Source organism: Anser brachyrhynchus (genome assembly GCF_964034855.1).
Source record: "Anser brachyrhynchus genome assembly, chromosome: 15".
Taxonomy (NCBI): domain Eukaryota; kingdom Metazoa; phylum Chordata; class Aves; order Anseriformes; family Anatidae; genus Anser; species Anser brachyrhynchus.
The window spans coordinates 7025708-7051262 of NC_137733.1; the positions used below are offsets into that span (position 1 = coordinate 7025708).

The following is a 25555-nucleotide window of genomic DNA, read 5'->3' on the forward strand; positions in this document are numbered from 1 at the left end:
GTAAAAACTGATCTGTTTGGGAAGATTAAAGTTTTCCTGTCTACTGGGCAAAAGCATTTTTTTTTCCCTTGAAAGGAACGACTTGGGAGCCGCTGTTAGAAAATCTGGCTTTCTGAGACCTGGGATCTGCAGCATGCTGGATGCATACGGACGGCTGGGCTTTTCTTGGAGCAAAAACTGTGTTTGCAAAATGGTTCTCCACAGCTTCCAGGATATGATGACTGTTGACTTACCTTCCTTCTACAGTGAGGACAGCAGATCAGCATGGAAGCAGAAGAAAGCACAAAGGACAGATTTCCAAGTTTTCCCTGTGTAAGATACCAAATCAAGTTTTTGTGATATTCACTGAAATTGGATTTTGTGTCCAGTTCGAAAGAGACTTGGAGTCAGCTCCCCACCAGTGGCTGTTGACTGGCCACTTTGCGTGGCCACACGACTCTCACCAGGACTTGCAAGACAGCTGCAAAGTTTCATGAGCCAACTACTGAAGAATTCCTGTAGATGAAAATGCTCCAAACAGCACAGGGTTTTTATGACACCCACTCCTGGCCTCTCCTGACATCCAGTCTTGGCTGCTGCTTCCTGCTTAGTTTCAATTGCCAGCGTCTTGTTCAGAGCTATTTCCAGTCGGTGTCTGTTAGAGGTATGTACACACAGCCCTCAAATTAGTACCAGAACTAACCAGCTACTAGAAGGCAGAAGGGCTCATAGCTACTTTGGTATCTCCCACACCCAAGCTGAGCCATGGATCAAATATCTAGTTCTGCGAACCAAGACCATTCAACTTGTTATGTAAGCAGATGTGTATGTTGTATTCTAAATTTGGTGACATCCATGATGGATAACATTCCACCTACTTTGTACTCAGGGTGAAAGAATCGTAGCAAGTGCATTGCATGTAATGGGAAAACGCAGTAAATTAACAGACAGCCTGGGGAGCCTCAGCTCTGGACCTGAGACGGCAAGCAAGTCCTATTTAGTAACATATTAATGGACTCTACTGGGTCTCATTTTTGTTTCGGATGCAGGACATTTTCATTCTCTGACAAGACAGAAATGCTTTGCTTTGTGGGATCGCTCAGTGCAGAGAAACAAATAGAAAAAACAAGTGAGCAGGGCAGTCTGCTGGGCTGGTGGGCTCTGCTCACTGTGTCTGCAGTACTGACAGCTTACATGATATCCCCACTGACACAGATTTTGGCAGTACCGTAAAGACAGACATGCCTGGGGTCTCTCCCAGCTGCATGTGGGAGGAACAACAGTGGGAAACTGGAGGCCGAAGCCGAAGGCTCAGATAAACTGGTAGGATGTTGGGAGGCATGAGATGGAGCTGGCACAAGCTATTGGCCAGCGCTGCCCCTCTGCTGAGAGTGCTCAGAATGTGCTGGATGCAGGGAAAATGCCAGTGTAAGGCATTTCAATGCTCTTTGCCTCCAGGCACTTGTTCTTGCCCCTGTCCTGAAAAGCAGTTGCCCCTCTGCTGTACCTGTGCGTTAACTTGTAGACCTGTGCTTAAACCAGCTCCTTGAACTGAGGAGGGGAAGTGAGAGAGCAGCGTGGTGGTGCTGAGCTACCTGCTGGTGTGAAACCACCACGAGCACGTCCACACTCCCTAGGCAGAGCAACAGATCACCTTTGGCACGGATAACCTAGAGCAGTATGGGCAGAAGCAGGCACAAATAAGGTGCATCAGCAAAGCTGAGGTGAGGGTAACACTGAGGAATGACAGTTGTTCTGCAACCCGTGCAATGTCAGCAAACTGCTAGTAGTTCAGGTACACTCTACCGCTGTCTCTTAAGAGATGAAAAACATTCAAATCCAAATGCAGCTGAGTTGCTGCTGATCATTTGTTTTTACAGGAGTAATCCTGTACCCCTCGCAAGTACAGAAACACTACAGGGAGTCATTTCATTATGTACTGGTAACCACCGAAAGGAACTTTGCAAAGGTGACGCTTGTATTGTATGAGTGTACTGGGATAAAGACTGGTCACTCACTGGTTCTGCTGGGAAAACAACAGAACAGTTTCCCAATGAGATCAGAAGCTTACGTCCTGACTGGGACTCAGTCACTCGCTGTCCTAGGGGCTGGTCACGAAAGTTGTCATGCAGAGGGGGAGTGAAGACTGAAAAGGAAAGAAAGAGGCCTAGAAAGTGGCAAAAAGTGGCAATTATTATCACAAAGAAAGACAATTACACAAACTGAGAGTATTTGTGTAGGACATTGTGGATACAACAAAGTTGTAGGGATTCAAGATCTGTTTGAATAAATACTTGGTAGGAAAGGCTGTCCAGAGCTGTTAAACATAGACAGCATCTCTAACTCGGGAAGTCTCTGAGCCACAAACCGCTGGGTCTGGTGGAGTATTTAGGAGAAGTATGACTCTACATTTGACCTGGTTTTATACTGTCTGTAAGCTTTTGCAATTCGCGCTGTTGGAGGTACATATCTTCTGCTCGATGGATCTGTTATCTGACTCATCTGCCCTTAGAGATTCTGTAGGAGTCACAATCGTTTTGCTTATCCTGCCTAGCTGACCCCTTCTAATAAATCTAAATTCATCCAGGCAATGCACAGAAGGTAAAAGAAAATGTTTGAAGAGCAAAAATGCCCCAAATCTTCTTTAGTGGAACAGAACTGCCTATCCAGACCCTGTTGTTTGCCATCACAGACATCTAGATTTAGGATACACATGGGCGTGGGCATATTTAGAGTCATTGACCACAGGCATGACATAGCACTGGTTACTAAAACTGACCTGAAGTTGTTTGCCTTGCAGGATATGGTGAGGAGGCTTGGATTGAATATCATTGACTAAGGTCACAAGAGTTAAGCTTGAAATAGCAGAATATGAGAACATTTGGGATGTAAACAGGTGACTGGAGGGACTATATCACAGGCTTTTTGCAAGGGATAATCATTGACCAGAACTGCTGGCGTGTAGGCAATGATCTAAGAAAAAGTTTACTGCCTGTATAAGACTGCTGGCAACAAAAAGGTTAGTTCTGACTGAAGTGTAAGTTAATTATATTCCTGGTGTTTTTTAACTCCAGTTTTCATGTCCCAATAGACTAAAAAGATGATTATAAATGCTGCATGAGAGATGTTCATCTTAAGGCTCACAAGACAGAACAAGAACCAGAGAACCCCCCCTCTTAGGGTCTGTGTTTCAAATTTAGTTGTTGTAACTAAAATTACTGTTCCATTCCATTTTAACATTCTTTCCCAGGGTAAGAAAACCTATGCACTCCCCTTGTCTCTTTCCCTTTTGAATCTGCAGGCTGAGTTTCATTAGATTTTATGAAACCCAATTTCTAGGTAGGGGATAAAGATTTGGAATCATGTTTTCACCCCTTAGAAAAAGAAAAAATGCTCTCAGCAATTCCCTGCGCTGTTTCAAGTGCTCTGGGTAGTCAGCACAGAGCTACTGGACACCCTCCCAGTCCTCTGCTGCTTATGGGACATGGGAGGTGAATAATGTATAGAACCATATGGGGTGGGGAGGGGGAGATAGAGGAGCTGGCAGCATGGTGAGGTCCTTGGGAGGACAGGAGGAGATGGAGGTTTTTGTGGAAACAAAGGGAAATTGGGCACAGGAGCCTAGGAGCCCAGTGTTTTGTTCCACTGCTCAAAGACCTACTTAAACATGAAGGATCTCCAGTTTCTGACTGAGGTCCCATTTAAAAAGAAAAAGGGTGTTCTTGAACCCTCAAATTTGTCTTCAGACAAATTCATTAGGTTTAATGTGATTATTTCCTGCTGCAGGATTTCCCAGAAGAATGCAGTCTTTGGGGTGAGAATTCAAGTAGCTGGAAAGCAGCAGGATGCACCCTCTGCATATCAATTTTTCAGTTGGCATTGGACTTAGTGTTCCAGTTCCAAATACTGCCACTGAAAACAAATGTCTTTTTTTTTTTTTTTTTTGAAGAGATGGGAACTTGGATATTCCCAGGGGAAAAAAAAAAAAAGAGAGAGAGAGAGAAAAAAAAAAGAAAAAAAAAGCAGTTTGGGGGCATAACTACAGTATAGGTAAATTTGCTTTTGAGTGTAAATCACCAAAGCTTTCTGCAGCATACACCCACTTTTAACATCTGCTTCAGTCAAGGCAGGTCTATGCTGCAGCTTTGCTGTGGCTTTTACTTTAGGAATGTAACAAGAAAAAAAAATCATACCCTGACCAATAAAATTACATTGGAAAAATCCCAGAGTAGTTTGATTAATAATGGAAAAATGAAACCCTTTGCTAAGGGATCCTAGCCTGTTTGAGGTGGTAATTCCTCTATACTAACAAGGAAAACTTTTGGGCAATATAAGCCAAGAACCCTGTATAAGGGCTTTTAACGGGCATTGAAGGTGAATCATATAATTAAGGAATCAGCTTTGCTGAGCAATGGCTCCTGAAATTCGGCAAAGATGGGGACTGGGCTCCCTCTCTTCCTGGGCCTCCAAGACACTCTGCAGTCAACTTTCAAATGACCTTGTCCAGGTAAGCAAGATTAAATAACCGCGGTCACACCTTCCCTGTCAAGCAGTGCTGTTGCTCAGTCGGCCCCCTCCTGTCATTCCTGTACATTCTGGGGGTGATTGTACTGAAATCAGTAAACCTCTAGAGCATGTCTAACCTAACGAAAGATCTTGACACTCACAAAGCAGCAGGGTTAACTAGCACTGCTGAATCTGTTTCTGCCCCTTCTGCTGTCATGGGTTGCCAAAGGGGATATGCAAGTACTGAAATCAGGAGCATTTTGTGTCCTCGTATAGGAATATGTAGATCCCCACAGTGTGCTGTAAGCTGTGCCGTATAGTCATGTCTGCTTTGGAGGCAGTAGCCTCCTGCCAGGTGAGAACAGACAGCTAGACATGACAACCCTTCAACAGTCCTAAAAAAGTGGGGCACGGAATGCAGCCATCGTGTTGAGGCAGTAGGCAAAGATTTTCTGATCCCCATGGCTCTAACACTCAAAACAGAATCCCCTGGTGACGCAAATATTCTCCACAGACTTATGAGGTTTTTGAAAAGAAACTGATATGGCCTAGCTCCAAGACTCCCTCTTTTCCAAGTAGGAACCTCTTTTCGCTACTGTGGATTGCCGCCTGTCAGAGGCTTGTTTCACTTTTTAGACTAGGAGTTGGTTAAGATAGCTACCACATCTGGTTACAATGATCTGGAACTTTTTTGCCCTTCTCTGGCCTGCCTTACCGAAGAGTTCGTGTACATCACAGTGTTGCTTTAGTTGGGATATGCATTGCTTTTGGCTGAATTTTAAAATATGTTGTCACATGGCAAGAAAGACTTTTGACTGGAAAGTTAGGAACACAGAGCCAATATAAATATTCACTGAAAAAATAGGAATTATTTTCAAAATAGCTAAGCTCCCAATTTATTTGTTCCTACTTCCTGAAAATTTATCACATTTGCTTGGCTCACAGCTTTTCCCCACTTATCTGTTTTCTCCTTGCTGACATATTTCTGAGAGTGCAGCACAAGCTGTGTTTTGCTCCATTTTGTGGGCTGTGGTATTTAAAACTTCAAATAAAAGTTGCAGTTGTGTCTTCAGTGGGATTGTGGGTTAGCCAGTTCTAGTCTTAACAAATTTGTAGTGATATAGGATAACCAAAGATATTTGCAGTAAGTCAGAATTTCTCCTCGTGTAAAGAAAGTGACCAGAATGGGGGTTTGGGGGTTTCTTTTTTGGTCTGAGCAGCAGGAGAGTTCCTCTTCACGTCAAATTGCAGCTTATGCTGTTGCTGGGGGTTACAAAGACCCTGGAAGGGCAGAAGGCCACAGGCGGTGACAAGGGAAGCTCTGATCCCCATGCACCATGATAATGGTGCAGTCCCAGAACAGTACCGAGAGAGGCGATGGGACCCTCATCTTTGGAGGCTTGCAGAGTTCAGCTGGACAAGGCTCTGATGAGCTTGCAGCCAGCTCTGCTCAGAGCAGGAGGTCAGACCAGCTGACCTCCGGGTCCTGTCCAACCTCAGCCATTCTGTGATTGCATGAGACCCCCACAGATGAAAACCCCACCCGCCATGCCCCTCAGTACTCCTCTTTGCCTACAGCATCATCTCTGAGCAGTGGCTCTCAAACAGTGACCATGGATGTGTTGCCTTGGTATAAGCTGAAGGCCAGAAACTTGCACTCTCATCACTTGCAGCAGGTTGCTCTGCAACTAACCACTGATCAAAGATACAGCCTTTGGCACAGTAATTAAACATTTAAAAGGATAGCATCTGCCTAACAGCATTTGGTTTGGGTTGGACAAGTGAATAAGCGTTTTTCCCACCCTTGGAAGGTTTCAAGACTTCACTGGGCAAAACCACAGGTGCCTTGATCTAATGTTGGTGACTGTAGTGCTCTTGCAGAAGACTGGGCTAGATACCTCCAAGGTCACTTCTAATCAATATTTCTGTGCTTTACAAGTCTAAATCCAGACAGGATGAGGAAATTTAGATTCACAAAACAGACTTACATATTGTAGTATCTTCTTGTAGGCCTTTTGCCCCCTGTTAGGTCTTCCTTAAGCATCAAGGGTTGAGGAACCCACCCCTGGTTCTGTGCATAGGATTACACAAGTGTTCAAATAGTGGTATTGAGGGGAAGTAACACACCTGCATAGACCAGGTGAAGATACTTTGGGGAAAGGTGATTTGTGTCTCTCCTTTCAGAAAAAGGGGCACACATCTTTTCCTGACTCTGCGTTCATGACTTTAGTTCACTATTACTATCGAACTTTATCTGGGATGTAGAGGCCAAGGCCTTTCCCTCACTGAGCACGAGGAGCAAGAAAAGTAACCACCATGTCCTGTGTTCTGCACTGTGCTGCTGCTGTGCAAACCAAGAGATAAAACCACAGGCTCTGGACATACATTGCCCTGCAATTTATTTATGTTTATTTAAATATAATTTTCCACTGACTGTAACCTGGCTCAGAGCTGTTCTGCCATGCAGCCCAGCAGCGAGTGTAGCTGCTTGCAGACCCACAGCCAGGGACAGTGGGATCATGTTCTTCTGGTGGCATCAGGACCTGCCTCCATGCAGAGGCATGAACTGAGCCCTCTAAGCCCCAAATCATCATGAGAGAAGGAGGTGACCTCTGATTTCAGAAGTACTTTTGCCTTGGCAGAGACGGCTATGAGGGATGAAAAGACGGGAGAGGACTGGCGTTACTTACCAAGCATGCGGGAGTGGAGGGGCACTGGAGAGATGCTGGCTAACCAGGGGGAGTCAGATTGCAGAAAGACCCTATTTTTGGAAACCCTCTAACAAGTTGCCAGATCTTGCCGGAGGGGCTCGGTATAGCAAGGTTGCTTGTCTGTTTTTTCGCTAAGAAACCATTGAGAGGAGCTGTATCACCTATGGACTTACATCTGAAAGTGTGTTCATTTTGTTCTGTTACTACATTTTAATTTCCATAGCACATCTGATATGTGGCCTTCTGATGTGTAGCATTTCTACAACTTTGCTTCTCCGTATGTTAGGTTCAAACTGGAGAAAAAGAGAGACTAAGGACTAGCCAGCTGGAATGGCGTGTGCGATGGCAAGCGTGTAGGGGAAGCAGAACAGCTTGATGTGTGCGCTGCAGTGACCTACAGCCAAATAGCCAAGGTGTTATTTACACATGCTGTTTACACATCTCACATAAGCATCGCTAAATTAAACACCATTCAATTACTGTTGGAACTGATTTTTATTTTATTTTTATTTTTTCAAGTAAGAGGGTTGGAAATTAAATGTTGTAGAATCCATTTTTAGTGTCAGTGCTGTCTGAGGAACGATTTCTGTGGGTTAGATGAACCCTCAAAATGCTTTTAATGAAGCAGTTAGCAGGACAGTCAGAAGCATTGCCAAACTGTTTTCTCAGTCTGACTAGTTAAAGTTAAAACAAAACAAAACAAAACAAAACAAAACTCTTCTAATCAAAGATAAACTAAGTGATCATGAGAAAGGAAATGCTTCCATGAGTAACTCCTCTGTCCTGCCCTGTCACCCTGCAGCATGCTCTATGTCTGCCCTTTCCCAGGAGAAGGCCGTGCACATGGCTGGTCCTACTATTTTGGGATAATATATGTACCCGGGACTTGGTGCGTTTAGGAACAAGAGAAGCTGAACTCCCATGTCAGCACATTCCCATGGTTCAAGAGGGATTATCTCCCATGGCATGGCAGGGTGCTCCCAGGGTCTAGCTTCAGCCTCTGACTTTGGCACCTGGGTCTCTTCTGCCAGGAGGAACCATACTCGCAACACGTGGCCTCTAGAAATGCAAAGGATGCAAACTGTTTTTGGGACTGCTGGAGGGAAGGTTAAGGTGGTTTCAGGGCTGCTGACATTGGCATAGTGGGTTACACTAGCCAAAAACCTGGGGGATTAGAGAAACTGGCTGCTGAACAGCCTTGTACACAGTTGTCCCTGGGGTGGAGGTGGAGCCCCCAGGATCCATGTTTCCAGTGCTCAGGACAGACACTGAAGTGGCACTGCATTTGCAGACCACAGCACACTAAGCAAATCAATCAATCAAACAAACAACAACAAAAAAAGAAAACTCCAAATTTTGTCTTTAATCATCCCAGCGCTGTCGAAATTTCTTGATCCTCATTGTGATACGTGTGGGAAAATTCCCTCGTGTCAGAGACCCCTCTGAGCCATGCACACAGCAGGCCAGGGATGGGGATGGGGCCATTCCAGGTGTGTTTCTTGGATTAGCTCACAGATGTTTTCTAAGAGGGTTATGGAAAATGTGCACCCCAGGCCAAACGGCTGTGCAATCACCTCTCGTACAGCCCTGAGATCAAAGCCTGTCATGCTCCTTGAAAGAGAGTGTTACCCTACATAAATGAGGGTAACTTGTCTGGACAACAACAACAAAAAAAAACCAACAAAGTTCTCTGCAGACAGCTGTGCTCAAGGTGAAGTAAATTTACTTTGGCCTCGACAATCTTAGAGAATTTATCAGGATAAAGCCACAGTGGCAGCTGAGATTGGGAGCTGACGAAGTCTCCAGCTGGTGGCTTAGACTAGGTCTGGTTGTTGCCCTGTAGGAAGGCAGCTAAAGGATTGCTGAGCAAGACACACGTGGACACGGGCTGACAAAGCCAGGATGTCTGAGGATGACATTTCTGTGCAGACCTGCAGAGGCACCAGCAGCACAGGGCGCCAGGACCTGAACCGTCTCCTGCTGTGGGAGGCGCGGGCCAGAGAGGAGCCACCCCAGCAGCCTCTGCCCACGCCCTGCCGGGAAAGAAACCTCTCTTCCCAGGCTGTGCTGGCAAACCCGGGTGCCCTGCGGGAGCAGAACAGGCACGTTCCTGCAGCTTTGTCCAGGACATCCATCTGCTGGCACAGGCTGGACACGGGTCTTTAGCTGGTGTGGCTTCATCCCTCAGCTGACTGCAGTGAATGAGCATCTCTATACCCCTGGAAGGACCAGACCCCCGTGTGAAAAGGGGCTGGTTGGGGTGCAGGGTATGGCCCCTAAGCACAGTGTGAAGGTTTTAAAACAAGCAGGAATTCTACAGCTATAAAAAAACTCAAATTCCACAAATATTTGGAGCTAAATTTAACCCTGATCCTTCCAAATCTGTGCTCATGTAACTGGAGGTCTGCCAGATTAAGCTGCTATACAAGAGGTGTGCTATTTTAGGAACAAGAAGGGATTTTTTTTCTCCCAGAGCTTTTGCCAGACCTCAGCTTCAGCGTGTATGTAGCTCAGGCAGCAGGGTCCTGGTACAGGGTCCTACTACATAGCACAGGAAAAATAAACTTGGATCAAGCCCACCAGTGTGGCATGGCTGCAGGCCCACAGGGGGGTGGGCTCGCTGAGCTGCGCGGCATCATGGCACAGTGGGACGGTGGTCACCAAGGACTCACCGCTGCTCCTTCCTGGTCCCAGAGCACGTTGAGAAGGAGCTGAGGATTCCCGTGCTACTCTGGGCACTAAGCCACTGGCCTCCTTCCCATTAGCCATAATCACTGGTTTGCTGGCTAATTTATGAGACATGCTGTAGGGATATTCATGAATATAGAAGCTGCTGTAAACATAATTTGTTTCTAGGATTTGAGAGTGTGTATCTGAGCAAATTCATTCACCCATCATTCTCAGTGGCCTGTGACAGTGCTTCTGCTAAACAGGCTACGATAGGCACGAGCTTCTGTCAGGTGCTGCAGATTCTTTCCTGAGTCGTCTGGTTTCCAGCTTGTGCCAGGAAGCAAGGCAGTTAGTCCCTCTGGTTTAGCATTATTGCTAGAAATGTTATTGTTAGCCATTAAATTCACTAAACCTATTTTCAAGGTTATTACAGCATTTAACTTGGCTGCTCCAGTGTGGTTTTAAAGTTGTATTTCAAACATATGATATGGGTTAAAGATAGCCAGTGTCTAATTAGAATAATCCCTGGAGAAAGTCAGATTCCTCACTTTCCCAACGAGCTGTCCTCCTCTCAACATGGCAGACACATTTCAGCTCACCAGATCCTTCTCTACCAACGTGTGCCAGACTAGACCTCCAGCATCTGGGGAGAAGCTTCCACCACAGAGGCAGGAGCAAACTCCTTAGGAAAAAAAATGAGAGCATTTCATGTCTTAGGACAAAGGAGCTTCTCCAAGTGTCCAGGCTTAAGTAACCCCTACCAACAGCCCCTACATCTGTATTTAGCTTTTCATTTTCTAAGTTCCTGTGTGGGTGTGTGAGAAAAATCCCATCTCATCAGTCACTGGAATTTCTGGGAATTGGGCATACTCCAGCATTATGGTTTGGGTTTTAGGATGGCAATGGTGCCAGAAATAGTATTTTGCAAGTAGCAGCATGCAGCAATCTGGTGGGCCGTGAGATTCCATGGGGCTATCATTAGCCCGTGAAGCATTCCTGGGGGTTACAGCGGGGCACGAGGCCTGGCAGCGGCCTGTTGGCTGCCCAGCATCCCCACTTGAAGCTGCAGGGGGAGATGAGTCAGGCCCCATCTCTGCCGCTCTGGCAGGTGGAGAGCAGCCCAGGCCCTCCCACGCAGCAGCCGGGGGCTGTGCTCCTCCTCAGTACACTGGGCTTGCTGCAGGTGACGAGCCTGGAAGGGCTGCTGGCACCACTGGGCGCCCCTCCGCTCCACACTTGGCTCCTGAAGTCCTGCTGAATCCTGACAAGTTGTCCTGAGGGGCTCGGGAACATTTTGTTGGAGAGGATGGAGGGGCTGAGGAGTAACTTTTCCGCTTGAAGCTTGCCAAAAGCCAGGCTTACCATGGCTTTGCGCAGACACACTGTGCAAGTGCTCTCCAGAGCTGGGTCTTGTTACATCCTTTCATTCACGACTGTGAAATGAGATGATACACAAACAAAAACATGAGGCGGATGCTACCAAGTCCTGGGGCTGATGAGCCATCTCCTCCATGTACTCCCCAGGGCACCGGGAGGTATCCTCAGCTGGCCAGGACCCCTTGCCCCCAGGTACACTGTAAAGCCCCTGGTGCTCAAAGCCACGTTGGGGATAGTGGGCCGTGTGGGATATATATTGCCTCCCTCCTGCAAACGGATGGAAATATTTCTGTTTTCCAAAATTAGTTTCTAAATGTGTTGAAATTTCCTTTCAGTAGGAATTCTTGAAAATCTGGTCCTCATTGTGAAACTGAATGGCAACTTTTTCCAAACCCCCTTCTTCGGAGTTCCTCACCCAAAGCAGATTTCAAGTCCTTCTGCTTACGGGGCAGCTCTCAGTATTACCCTGCTGAGAGACTGAGGCAGGGGCTCTGAGGGATTCTCCAACGGCTCACCCTCTACTATGTGGCTGCTTGGATTTTCTTTGTAACAGTGCTTTAGCTGTTAACAGCTGAAGAAAATCACGGTGATGGTTTGGACGATGCTTTTCACCTCCTGCAGTGGGACTGGACTGCCTGAGATCCTGGCTCACTGGGCTGTGTTCAATCTCCTGGACACGTGCAACCCCACACAGATTCCTCTTTCTTAGCATGACACCCTCTGTTTGCAAAGGACTGTAAGTTTAAGGGTCATGTACTCAAAATACACTAGTACAATGGCAGTATTTTACAGCAAGGCTTACTTAAGAATGACATATTTTGTTTTCCATGTCTTCTGGTACCATCTGGACCTCTGGGGAAATATCTGGAGTGGCCTGGCAAATTCCCAATCACACATCTGAAAAGAGTTGTTTTCAAAAGGCCAGCAACACAACTGTTTGTGAGGGCTGATTTCAGGCTCTGACTTCACTTTGAGCGGTGGCTTCTCATCAGTTTGGTTACCAGGGTTATTATTAAAAAAAAAAAAATGACAAAACAAGCTCTAGACAGAAAACACAACTGCCCTTCAATATTAAGATGGACTCATTAACCCCAAACAACAAGGCAGATAATTTTATTTGAAGCTCCATTTACAGAAACTCTTTCTTTGAAATTCTTCCACGGAAGCATTTTCTCATTGCAAACAACCAGCTTCAGTGGGCACCAAGGAAGCATCTATGTCCAGGCCTATTTTGGGAGCCTGACTCCAATTGCTCTTTTGCTCAAAAGTAGGTCAGATTGTATTCCTTTTCCAGCAGGACAATTAAGAACAAGCTCAAATGCAAGATTTCCAGGAAACTAGAAATTGCTGCTTCTATTTCTAGAAGCCCTGCCAGAGACAAGCTCCTTTGTACTAAGGCTAACTCCTCTCCTAACTTTACCATATGACTGATGACTCAAATTATGAGGTTTTGTTTCCCACTTCTACCTGAGATTTCCTGTTTGGGCTCTTCCCAGATGCAATGAAAAAGGTTACCACAGAGACACTTACGGACGTATAACTCTAGCTGCTAAATTTGTAATTGCCCAGCCCCAGGGCAGAACATCCTTTTAGCTGAATCAGTGGCTGTAAGAACATATAACATACCATGGAAAACTGGCCTCATTTTCAACAGCACTCACCTTCTGTGTACCAAAGGAGCTGGCTCTGTTGGTGTGATTATGTGTAACAGAAATATATGAGACCTTGTGATTGCTGAGCCTCAGTCAGCAGCACCAGATCTCACATTTCTCCATCTTCCCTGCTCCTCAGTACAGAGGGCATACTGGGTCCAGCGCTGTGCCAGACCCTCCTGTCTTTCCTGCACTTCTGGGGAAATTTAAGTGTTTGTTTCTAGTCCAAGGATCACTGAGAATGTACATCGTTTCCTTTCGAAACAGAAGCATTTTTCCTTGGAAATATCCATTTAGAATCAACACCAGCAGTCCTTGCACATAGCACGGCCATGAGCCAGTGGTTATACGTGGTCAGTGCATGAATTGCGCACAGCTAATCTCAGCTCAGCAAGCAGCCTGAAGAACTGCCTTGTGCTGAAGCTGTGGTCAAGGAGCTCTGTCCCTGTAGCTTAGGATCCAACCACATGAAGTTTAACAAGAGCAAGTGCCGGGTCCTGCACCTGGGACAGGGCAACCCTGGCTATACGTACAGACCGGGCAATGAGACGCAGCAGAGCAGCCCACAGAGAGGGATCTGGGGGTTGTGGCTGATAGCAAGCTGAATATGAGCCAGCAGTGTGCCCTGGCAGCCAGGAGGGCCAACAGTATCCTGGGGTGCATCAAGCACGGCATCGCTAGTAGGTCAAGGGAGGTGATTGTCCCGCTCTACTCTGCGCTGGTGCGGCCTCACCTCGAGTACTGTGTGCAGTTCTGGGCACCACAGTGCAAAAAGGACATGAAACTGTTGGAGAGTGTCCAGAGGAGGGCTACAGAGATGGTGAAGGGCCCAGAGGGGAAGACGTATGAGGAGCGGCTGAGGTCACTGGGCCTGTTCAGCCTGGAAAAGAGTTCCCAGGGTGGAAGCTCTTTAAGGAAGGGTGTGAGCAGGGACTGCAGGGGGACAGAGAGCACAATCCATGGCCCTGCAAAAATGCCCCTTAAGGGTCCTCCCTCCTTATGTTTCATGGAACTGTTTCTCCAGACCCTGCTCTTCACGCATAACTCAGCTAATTCTGCACAGCTAGGGACTGCCCCAGCATATGTGTGATACAATCACAAATTTTAAATCTAGAAGAGATCGTTTGACTCACCAGTCTGATTTACCCTGTGAAGATCTCATGATTCCTCCAGCTTTTAGATCAAGGAGTGACTTTTCTGTTCACTGCTCTGCTGCTGGCTCTCTGACCATGTGTAATTGCATACATATGCATATGCAGGATATACTTACAAAAGCTAGAAATCCATTGCAGACTCTTGTTTAATTCATGGCCAAACTCCCTGAGACCTTCCCATGGCCATTAGGAAGCTCAGCGTTTCCCCTTTCTTATGGTGCCACAGTAACCATACAACCCAATTATGTGGGGAAATCTTTCATGTCTTTACCCTAAATGCAGAAAGGTGCCAAACGCTTGGCTCTCCCACCACCAAAAGAAAGTGCTTGACATTTGCAGGTCTCTAATTTATATATCTTGAGGGCAATGGGGCAATGCATATTGCCCACAGCCAGGGTCAGATGTGACCACTTTTCTTCATTTACAAATGACCACAGCTGAAAGAGCAAACGTGTAGTGAACAGGAAGGGTCCCCTTACTGCCGGGGAACCACAGAGGAGCTCATTTACCATGGGCCTGCAACAAACGATCATCTGTGCGACCATTATACCAGCGTTTGTAGTCAGCGTATCAGCATGCTGCTGATTAAGTAATTCCATTTGAGGACAGCCTGAGCCTCCGGTATGGTGTGTGCAACTGTGAAAGAGTGTGGGCCCACTGGCGTGAAATCCTGCTGTTTCATGCCATCCTCCTGGTGGCCATGAGCTTGCTCAGTTTCAAGAAGTGAGTTGAAATGGTGGTGGTAGTGTAGAAGAAATATGCCTGTATCTGGCAGCAAAAGGATCCTTTTCCATAGGCTGTGGCATGCTCTTGGGAAAGTTGTCTCTTGTATGAGGTGAGTCACTTAACCACGGACATCTGTGGACGTGAAGATGCTCTCGGTTCCCTCTTGTAACCTGAGCAGCAAGTGTGGCTGCAGGGATTGCAGACACCATGCAGGCGTTTTCCAGCAAAAGGCCGTGTAGGAGGCTGGGAGGAGAAACCATGCTGCTGGCAGTCACGCTAAAGCCACAGATGGTGAAGAAACCACATAACCCAAGGCTGCCCTTGAGAAAACATTCTTATTACCTGCCCCTGCAAACAGGAGCCACCACTGACCCACTCACAGCTGACGTGGGTTTCCTGTGAGCTGCTCACCTCCCTTGTACAGACCTGGGGGTTTCTTCTCCTTGGTAAACCAATGATGTCCCCAGCAGAGTCACCCTACAATCCCAAACCACTCATGGGAGCTCAGCTCATAGCTGAAAAGCACCTGGACTTACGGCCTGGTGTTTCCTACGCTTCCCAGAAGTGTTATGGGGCTGAGAGTGTACCAGGAAGGAGGCAGTGCAAAGATGGCATTGTGTCAAGTGGAGACTTTTCATTTTGAGTTATTCATTTTGAGGAGTTCATTTTGCCAGACCTCCCTCATAAATGAAACTAAGAGCTAAGGGATAGCTTTGTCGCTCTCCCTCCAATGCCTTCCTGTAGTTTTTTTAGACAAGACATTCAGTCTCTTGATCCCAGGGAGGATAATCACTTCCATGGCTGTTGGCAAGGGTGGGAGCTGGCTGCCCTCAATGCTCAGTAGCTTGAGGCTGAGTATTTGCTCCATTCCCTTGGAGACAGCAGGAATTATTTACTGCTGAAAAGATCCTCATTACAGCTGGAACATGGCCCAGGGAGCAGCAACCTCAGGAAAGAGCAAATTTGGTGATGAAACCAAAAGCAGAGGTGAAAAGGCCGGCCTGGTGATGGGGCTTTTGCCCAAACCAAGCCCCACCAGCGCTGGCTGGTAGGCTCCCTGCCCTGAGGGCTGCCAGCGGAGTGGGGTCTCCCCTGGCAGCGTGCACAGTGCATGGGCTCGTGCCCTGGCTCCAGCCTTGCCGCTCTGCAAACAGGAAGCTGGCAAGCAGCTGCTGAATAAGTCATTTTGGAGAGTTTGTACCAAACTGGCTTTCAACTCCTGAATGTGTAGGACGGAAAAAGCTGTGAATACGCCTTTGTGACCAAGTTTGGCACCAGCCGCACTCTGCTAGCAGGACAAGAATGTGGCCATTTAGAGGGGATTCAGCTGCCCTTTAAGAAATGAAATGATCCCTTCCCTTTCCTGCAAGGCTTTATTCAGGGGAGAATAGGAATGAGACAGTGAGCAGCTTCTTTCTCTTGCTGGCACCAAGGGCTGCCATCACAATAGTGGACACCAGAGCCCAGGAAAGGCCCCAGTGTCGGGAAGATGCACAGCCCGGCAATGGGCCCATCCAGGAGGTCCCTCTTGCTGCAGCCTGTCTGCTCCTGGAAGAGTCAGGCTGGGGCAGTGAACTTCCAGATCTGCCTTTTCCCAGATGATCGAGCGTGCCCTGTGGTGATTTTGTGGGGAGTCCAGTAAAACGCCTGTCCGTCGCATCCACAGGGCTCTGAGAGATTTTAGAAGTGAGCAGCTTGGAAGTTTTTTCCTTTTTCTGACAGAATTCTCTACCCAGTCTTTGAGATGTTTCTGTATGTTACATTAAAAATGGGTTCTGTTGAAACATTTGTATTTTGGGGTGTTTTTTTTGAAAGACTAAGATATTTTGTGCAGTCCTTTCCTTTTTGGACAACTTGACATCCAGGGGCTTTGTAGCAACCTGGAATGAAGACATGTTTTCTTTTTCCAAATCCTGCAGGAGGTTGGACTAATTTTTTGGTTTTCTGCCTAACTGAAGCTTTGACCAGATTCACTGGTGCAATTGTCATGTTCAGTTAAAGAGGGAAAGATGCCTCTGGAACAGACAATTTGCTTTAGCCTAGGCTCTGAGAAGACAGTTTGATTGCTCATATATGCCCAAAGTTTTCCAAACAGTGACTTGGGAATTTTCTGAACGGCTGGCTTTGGGACTTCACAAGTCCTGAAGCAGTAGAAAGCTCCGTCTGATTTCAAAATGCTTCATGTGCCAGTATTTTTGGAAGGGAAAAACAAGCTGGCTTGTGCTAAACTACTGGGACCATTTGCTCCAAGTCAAGACTTTTTGTAATAAATGCTTATAATAAAATGTAATACATGCAAAGGTCTTGGGTGGGAGTCAAGATTTATGCTCAGCTCAGTTGCTTTCTTTTTGAGTTTAAGAACTCTTATTCTTTACTTGCCTTCTCCTGGTTTGGCATCTTATAACAAACAGAAACAGAAAATTGGTTATAAACTTTGATGGCAACTTCCTCTTTTTACCATGTCGTGTGAAAGGTCTGGAAAGATAGAGACAGCTCCACCACCTCCTTGTCATTTAAGGTTGGCAACAGCTTCTTTAGTTCCTCCACCAAAAAGTCTGCTGGAAAACGAGGTTCTAGTTACAGCTCAGCATGTTTTGTAGGCTCACCGTTGACAGGGGTTAATTACAAATAATCCTTCTCTTCCTGTTTGCATAGCTCCAGTGTTTCGGTGTACATGCATCATGGTGCCCAGTTCGGATCCTTTGGATTTGTGGAGAAATGGCATCTTTGGAGGCTGGTAACCCCCTCCTTTTCATTAGCTCCTGTTGCAACCTAAAAAATGAGGATTAGCACAGAAGGACCAAACCAATAAAGCAGTGACAGACCAGAAAAGGGAGCTACCTTTCCAGTTGTACATTTTCTCACTGGCTGGGAAGCACAGGGGCAATCGTTTAGACCAAAACCCATGAAATTAGATTGTTTGAAATAGTATTTATTTTAAATATTATTGTTCCTTAAATATAACTACAGCATTTCTTGCTAAACATTGACATGGTTAATTTATTTGTTGATGGAGGGTGGATCTAAACTATGCTAATGAAACAGGGAGACTAGATTTTACTTTGAAATTCCAGCCTTTTATTTTGTCTCTAAGTTGCCTATGCCAAAACTATTTGTCAAGATTTCTTTAAAGATTTATTGGGTTTACACAAAGCCCTGTCATTTTAGTTGAGCAAGTTCTTTACAAGACTGTTGTCAGTAAACAAATTAATTTATTCTCCAATTACTGAGTTCATATTTTTACAGGAAGATAGCATATCATTGTTCTTTCTTCAAAAAAATGTAGTTTATTTCTGACAGACGGAACAAAATTCCTCATCTCTTTTGTGATTTCTTTCAGTTTATTTATAAGTAACTGAATTGGAAATCTCTGTCTCTCCTTAAATTAATTTCCCTTTTTTTAATTTGGAAAGTTGTGAGATGTGGTGATTGCTGCGTTTGAGTCCCTTTTCATGATGCTCAGGAGCTGCTGTCCGTGGGGGACCCGTGCTGGAGCAGTTTGCTCCTGATGGATGGACCCCGTGGTACGGAGCCATATCTGGAGCAGTTCTTGAAGAGCTGCTGCCTGTGGGCAGCCCACGCAGAATCAGTTCAGGAAGGACGGCATCCCGTGGGAGGGACCCCACGTGGAGCAGGAGCACAGAGTGACCGTGAAGGAACAGCAGGGACGAAGCTTTAGGGACTGACCGCAGCCCCCATTCCCCATTCCTCTGCGCTGCTCGGTGGGAGGAGGTAGAAGAGGGGTGATGGGACGAAAGTGGTTTTAGTTTGCTTTTAGTTCTCACTGCTCTAGTCTGTTATCAATAGGCAATTAATTATATTAATCACCAAATCTGTTTTGTCCGTGGTGGTAATTAGTGAGCGATCTCCCTGTCCTTATCTCAACCCATGAGTGTTTTTTCATCATATTTTCTCCCCAGATTTGCATTATCTGCAAATCTGCAAGGAGTCTCCCTGTCATTTGTTCCTGGATAGAAAGCTGTTAACGTACAAGGTAGGAGCTCTTCTCCAAACCAATCCTTTGTATACCTTCTAGATGCATCTCCACCTTTTGGCTCTTGCCAGACTACTGATATCAGTGCTAAAGCCAGTGATGATCCAGCTCTCAAAAAATACTCTCTGTAGGAACACTTTCAGCATTCAGATCGTGCCTTTTCCCCTTGCCTGCTTTCCACCAGACTGAGCTTCCTGCTCTTGTCCTTCAGAAATAGGACACCAATTGCTCTCCCCTCGACATTATATTGCCTTCATACATGAAAGTCACCATTTAAAATTCAGGGCACTCCAGAATTACAAATCACCAGCTAAAAGGTAATTTGTGCAATTTGAATTTGGGCTCTTACGTTCCTGCACTCTGATAGCAAGGTTTGATCACAGGCTCAAGAATGCTCCATATTTGACTGCTTTATAAGAGCCCTTGTGTGCCTCTTGGCAATAAATCTGTCTAGTTTTGAAATTCTGAAGCAATATTATTTAGTCTCTTGCCAACAGTGGATTTGAAAATTGTAAGAGTCTTTCATGCTATGTAACAGATATTTTGGGGGTTTCATCTTACTTCTCCCATGACGTTTTTATTCCTTTCATATGAAACGTATATATACGTGTATCATATCTGTATATATAGATTTTAAAACTTTTTATTGTTGTTGGAGTAAACTGGGGGGACAGAAGCTATTTTGTTAAGTGACATTTCGTAAATATTTCAATATTTTGGAAATAATAGTGTTCTTCACACTTTTTTTTTCCTTTTATACTTTTTTTTTTCCAATTCCCCCAATGGTTTACCAACACAAAACATACTGTTTTGACATGAATGGATTTTCTGGGTGAAATACAGTTTAAAATAAAAAATTATGTAAGGGCTGGCAATGAAATCTTAGTTTTTTGTTAATTCCACTCCTCCAGCTCCTCCTGCCACTGGAAACACACGATTCCCTGCAACCAGAGCTAGAAATCATCAGTTGTGATTAATTTGGGCAGGAAATGAATGGATTGAATTTTGATGTGACTTCCTCATGCTCCTGCTGGGCAGCAGCTCCTGTGGCTATATGCAGTCTGGGGGACCACCAGCTTCCCAGATCCTCAGCATTTCAGCTCCCCTCCCGCCTTGTCTCCAGGGTGAACTCTGTTTTTTGTCCCTAGTCCTACACCTGTGCCCCACATGGACTCGTTGACACGTCTGTGATGTGAAGTAGTTCTGGTGTGAGCCGAATAAGTTACTGTCTAGGACAGTGGGGCTTGGTTTCATTTTGGGCCTCTTCCTTGGTCCGTGACGCCTGGCTCCACAGCCGGTCACCACCGCCAGCACAGCCCCGAGCACACCCATCGCTGCATGAGATGGCTGAGCTAGAGGCATGGTGCTCCTTGTTGCCACACCACGACGTAATAACTTTGGCAATGTTTGCTCGTGCCTGAGGGTGACAGAAGCTTCAAAAGATTTTCAGTCCAATGTTACTTTTTCTAACTTAATGTAAATTGAGTGGATTGTAAGAAATTCAAGTTGCAACATAGCTGCTTGTGAGTAGCCTTTTTCTTTCTTTCTTTCTTTCTTTCTTTCTTTCTTTCTTTCTTTCTTTCTTTCTTTCTTTCTTTCTTTCTTTCTTTCTTTCTTTCTTTCTTTCTTTCTTTCTTTCTTTCTTTTTCTTTTTCTCTCTCTCTCTTTCTCTCTTTCTCTCTCTTTCTTTCTCTTTCTCTTTCTTTTTCTTTATTTCTTTTCTCTTTCCTTCTTTCTCTCTCTCTTTCTTTCTTTCTTTCTTTCTCTCTTTCTCTCTTTCTCTCTTTCTCTTTCTCTCTTTCTCTTTCTCTTTCTTTCTTTCTTTCTCTTTCTCTCTCTTTCTTTTCTTTCTTTATTTCTTTTCTCTTTCCTTCTTTCTCTTTCCTTCTTTCTTTCTTTCTTTCTTTCTCTCTCTCTCTCTCTCTCCCCCCTTCTCTCTTTCTCTTTCTCTTTCTCTTTCTCTTTCTCTTTCTCTTTCTCTTTCTCTTTCTCTTTCTCTTTCTCTTTCTCTTTCTCTTTCTCTTTCTCTTTCTCTTTCTCTTTCTCTTTCTCTTTCTCTTTCTCTTTCTCTTTCTCTTTCTCTTCTCTCTTTCTCTTTCTCTTTCTCTTTCTCTCTCTTTCTCTTTCTCTTTCTCTTTCTCTTTCTCTTTTTCTTTCTTACTCTTTCTTACTCTCTTTCTTACTCTTTCTCTCTTTCTCTCTCTCTCTCTCTTCCTCTCTTTTAAAGAAAAAGGTATTTTTTGTACTCCAAAAAGTGTCAATGTTATTTTTTGCTATTCTATACCCCTCCTGTTGCACATCTGCCCTGTACCAAGGCAGAGAGGTGCTACAGGCACTTGGGCTGCTGCCACCCCTTAGTCCCACTTTCTCGCCTTCCACATTTCAGTGTTGAACATCAGGCTATCAGGTCACTGGTGCCTAAATTCACAGGTTGGCAGCACCAGCCTTGGCATCCAACCTGGAGAGGCGGCGTCTGTATTCCGGCTGTGTTGTGCCGATGCTCTGGATCAGCAGGCTGTTAGCAGCCGTGATGCCAGGGAAAGGGAACTGCTGGAGCTGGGAGCTCAGAGCAGCCAGCTCACCCTTCTCGGTGTGCACCAAACCCAGGTTTAGTTTGCATGAGGGGATCATTCCCTTGCACTTAGGCCCAAACCTGGAGCATTCACAAATGCAGGGCTGTTCTGTGGAGCCGTGCTGCTCTTCCCAGAGGGGTGGTAAAGCCCCTCTGCACAGATAGATGTGGAGATGTGGAGATTGGTGCTTGCATGGAGCAATGGTCCCAGAATTACGGCCAGTCCCAGAATAGTCCTAGGGCTGTCCCATGGCTCTCCAGCCTTTAGGTATCAGATGTGAAGCTTTGTCTGGCTACTGCGCGAAGAGAGTCTTTATACAAGTTCTCACCTCTAGTCCAGTCACCTGGTAAATCCTCGGGGTGTGCAATGGTGAAGGAAAGGCTGGGTGTGCTCCCAGTGTGAGGCTGTGTCAGAAAGCAGCAACGCCAGCTGCACACACAGGAGCTCCAGCATAGCAAGGAAGAGCAGGAGACAATTTGCGTAGCAGCTCTGGTGAACAGATCCCCCAGCACCAACCCCACTTCTGCCCATAGGAGCTTCCCAGTGCATAGGGCACAAGAGCACAACACCCTTCCTGTCTCGGGGTGAAAGCCTGACTTGCAGTTGGTCCCAGGAACCTGCTTAGTTCCCTGCCGAGGGATTGCAGGTGACTGGAAACCACCATGGAAATGCATTCCCCAAGGGGAACCCCCATCCTCAACCTCCTGGCAGTTTCCTCTCTGGCTCCTGGCCAGGCCACCTACATTTGAAAGTCCATGGGATTTTGCTTAGGTTTCTGTGTTATTAATCCTTCCTAGGAGAAATCACAGGCCTTTCTGGACCTCTTCACTCGTTGCTAGAACAGCTGCTAGGGCTGTGCTGCTGCTCCATGTGAGCGCAGGAGGCACTGCAAAGCCAGGCCATGTCCAGGAGGCAAGGGAAGCTCTGTTTTCCCTGTGAAGGCTGCAATCCGATGCTCTCAGCTGGGCTTGCTGTATACTAGGACACTTTTTTGGCCTAAACCCTGAACAAAGCAGGTCAAAAACAAACCATCTGTCTAGATTACAAGCAATACAGATAAAAATAGATCTCTGTGCTCCTGGTGTGTCCCAGCTGTCCTCACATAACTGTTAGGCAATGCGTGCAAGCTGAAAGAAGGTAAAGGAAAAGGGGCTGTGCTGGCTCAGAGCATTGTACAGCTCCCTGGTGTGCCAAACAAAAGAGAGGCCATGACTTTTGTGTTGAGACTAGGCAATGTGGCACGTCCAACCAGCCCATGCACCCACCTGAAACTTACCTTGGACAACATAAAAACACTGTTTTACAGAGGCATCAAAAAGCTGGTAAAAATCAGCACCCAGGGTCTCGGCGTGGCTGGAGTGAACAGGTGGGACAGGCCAGGACTGCGGGACCAGTGCTGAGAGGCAGGGAAGGCAAGGACCACTTTGTTGGCACAGAATCGAAGGAAAATTGGCTTTTGTGTTTTGCATTCCCAAGGCAGGCTGCGCTAATGCCGCATAGCTGGACAGCTAAGGCTCTTAAGACTGTCAGTGCTGGCAGATTCAATGCCTGATTACACAGGATAACTGTTCCAATGAGCATTGCATACAAACGTGTGCACAGGAGGGAGAAGCGTGGGGTGCTGATGAAGATGAGGAGCATGTGAACTACCCACAGGCCATTCTGTGCTGCCCGGACTTCTGGCTGGTGCAGACCCGTGAGTGCCTGGGTGAGTGTGCAGCTCGCCCAGCTTGGAGGGAGCAGCGAGAGTGAGCTGCGGCAGTAAAACTTGTGTACTTCACAACGGAGGATATCTGTTGCACTGGGTCTTGACCACGTCTTGTGGTAGGGTCACAGTTTCTCATGGATTTCAAGCAGAAGGGAGGAAACTCCAGCTTCCAGCAGAGAAGAACGAGGCAAATTGATGTAATCACATGTTCCTGTTAAACGTAACAAGCACCGAAAGATAACTGTCCTTCAGCTGGCTCTCAGAGGCCATGTTTTGAACAGAAGTGCTCCCTGCAATTCCCCCCCCATAACATTCCTCCCCTTTGGACACTGAGTGAGGCAAATAATCTTCAGTTTTCCCCCTTTGCTAGGTGAGACCTGAGCTGAGTATTTCCTTTTTCAGAAAAAGATCAGAGGCTCCTCTATTTTCAGGAGAACTCTTTTTCTTCCAAATAGTGAAACCAAAGACCCAGATAGTGGTTTTTGTCCTCTGAGAAGTGCGTTTGCATCTGGGAAGCTCTTCTGGTCAGGGTGGGTATGACCAGCCTTAGGCTCACATTGACCCTGAGTGATGACACCCATGTGGAACATCAATGGAGGCGAACACCTGGTATCCCAGTCTAAACACAGAGGAACCCACCCTAGTAGTTGCTGGTTGTTCACCACCTGGAGAGGGATGGAGAACAGGACTGCAGCTTGGGGCTAACCCCCGCTGCGAACAGATGCCAGCTTTGGAGGGGAATTTCCTAAGGCCTTCCTGGGGAGCAACATTCAGCAAGTAGAGATGGAAATACCTCCTTCACCATCTGAGTCCTCTGCCTGGTGTCTCGCAAGGACTACTTCTCTCTCTTAGAGCAATGTGCTCCCCGAACCGTCAGGATGACTGGCTCAGGACCAGGACTGGTGGCTGGTGCTTGGCTCTACTCCCCCCTTTCACAGCCTACAAATGTCCCATCAGTTCCAAAAGGCAGCAGTACACCAGCTTGTGCTCAAGAGCATCTTGGTAGAGACTCTGCCCTGCACCGTGGCCAATGTGCTACCTGGAGGTTCCCATTTGACAATGCTGCAGACAGAGGACAGCAGTGAAGAGATGGAGTTTGTTTGGTAGCTGGCACCCGACCGAGTCACTTTCTACATTTCTGTGGGATGAAATCTTTGACAGCTTGCAAAGAAAAGAGGTCATGAGCCACATTACTGGCCTTGTGACCCATACCTACTACCCACCCCCCCCCCAGCAGGGCTCCTATCATAGAATCATGGAATATCCCACAAGGACCCAGTCCAACCCTTGGATCCACACAGGACCACCCAAAAAACAAACCATGTGTCTAAGAGCATTGTCCAAACACTTCTCAAGCTCCAGCAAGCTCCGTGCCATGACCGCTGCCCTGGGGAGCCTGTGCCAGTGCCTGCACATCCTATGGATGTCTCATGTCATGATCACAGGCTGGACGTTGCTGTCAGATGCTGGCATTAAGTCACTTTTTATCAATGTATTTTAGGCTGATACGACTCAGTGCACTGAAAGAGGAACACCCTGGCTGGCAATGGGAGCAAGGAGAGCGTATTCTTGACCAAGAGGGTAGAGTCTACCCGAATAAGCGCAGATGCCTGCAGTCGCCTAAGGGAATCCCACCCCGCAGGCCCGGAGGGACTCTCTGAGCATGTGGGATGGAGTGAGGAGTGCTGTCTGTGGGAGCAATAAATCACGTTTCAGTGTAAGAACTTTATTTTTCTTGCAAAATGCACATACTGTTGGAAGGAGGCTATGAAAGAGCAGGGGTGGGTCAGAATCACGCTGGCTCCAGTGCATTCCTTCTGGGAGGTGCTGAAGGGCCTGCAAGTTCATCCCTTCTCTCTCATGTTACTGGACACTTCTTTCCCTTGTTTATGTGGTAGGAACATCTGAAAATAATTTGTGTCTGTTAAGCTTCATGGGGCTTTGCGGACAAGCAGGGTTACGCATGCAATTTGGTCTCCACCTTGCCGAGGACTAGCTGGGGCTGACCTGGATACGCTCACCAGCTGAGGAGACGCGCTGAAGTCAGCAGGGCTCTGGGGGCTGCCTTCGAAGCGTGGCTGTCGCTGCTGCATGCGAGCACGGGCAGGGTGGTGGCGATGAGCTCCCCCTTCGCACGCAGCACCGGCAGCCACCCCGCTCCTCTCCAACGCCGTCATGTGCAGGTCGGCCTCGGAGGTGCGGCAAGATGGCAAGGAATACTCCCCCCCGCCCCCGGTTATTGCTAAAATGTAAAAAGTACGCAGCTGCAGGTTTGGGTCCAGCCGAAGATGGATGTGCATGATGCAGGCCCTACTGAAGCGTCCGCTGGGGCTTTAGTGAACCTCTGCACGAGCAATACATGCTGACCACAGAGCCAGATGGAGAAAGTTTGGGCAGCGGTCCCAGGACAAAGGCGAGGACTACTGAGCAAGGGAGATGGGTGTACGCCATCCAGAAGGGGGAAACGTTGAGGCCGGGAGGAAAGAGCGAGCTTAGGAAGGGTTG

The 25555-nt window shown here is 46.8% G+C and overlaps 1 long non-coding RNA gene across 1 annotated transcript; it reads left to right on the top strand.

Moving 5' to 3' along the window:
- Window positions 1-205: 205 nt before the first annotated feature.
- LOC308178516 lies at window positions 206-24676 on the top strand. Its single transcript, XR_013939795.1, has 3 exons — window positions 206-4486; window positions 18696-18769; window positions 24552-24676. It is a non-coding gene; the product is annotated as an uncharacterized lncRNA (long non-coding RNA).
- Window positions 24677-25555: the final 879 nt, after the last annotated feature.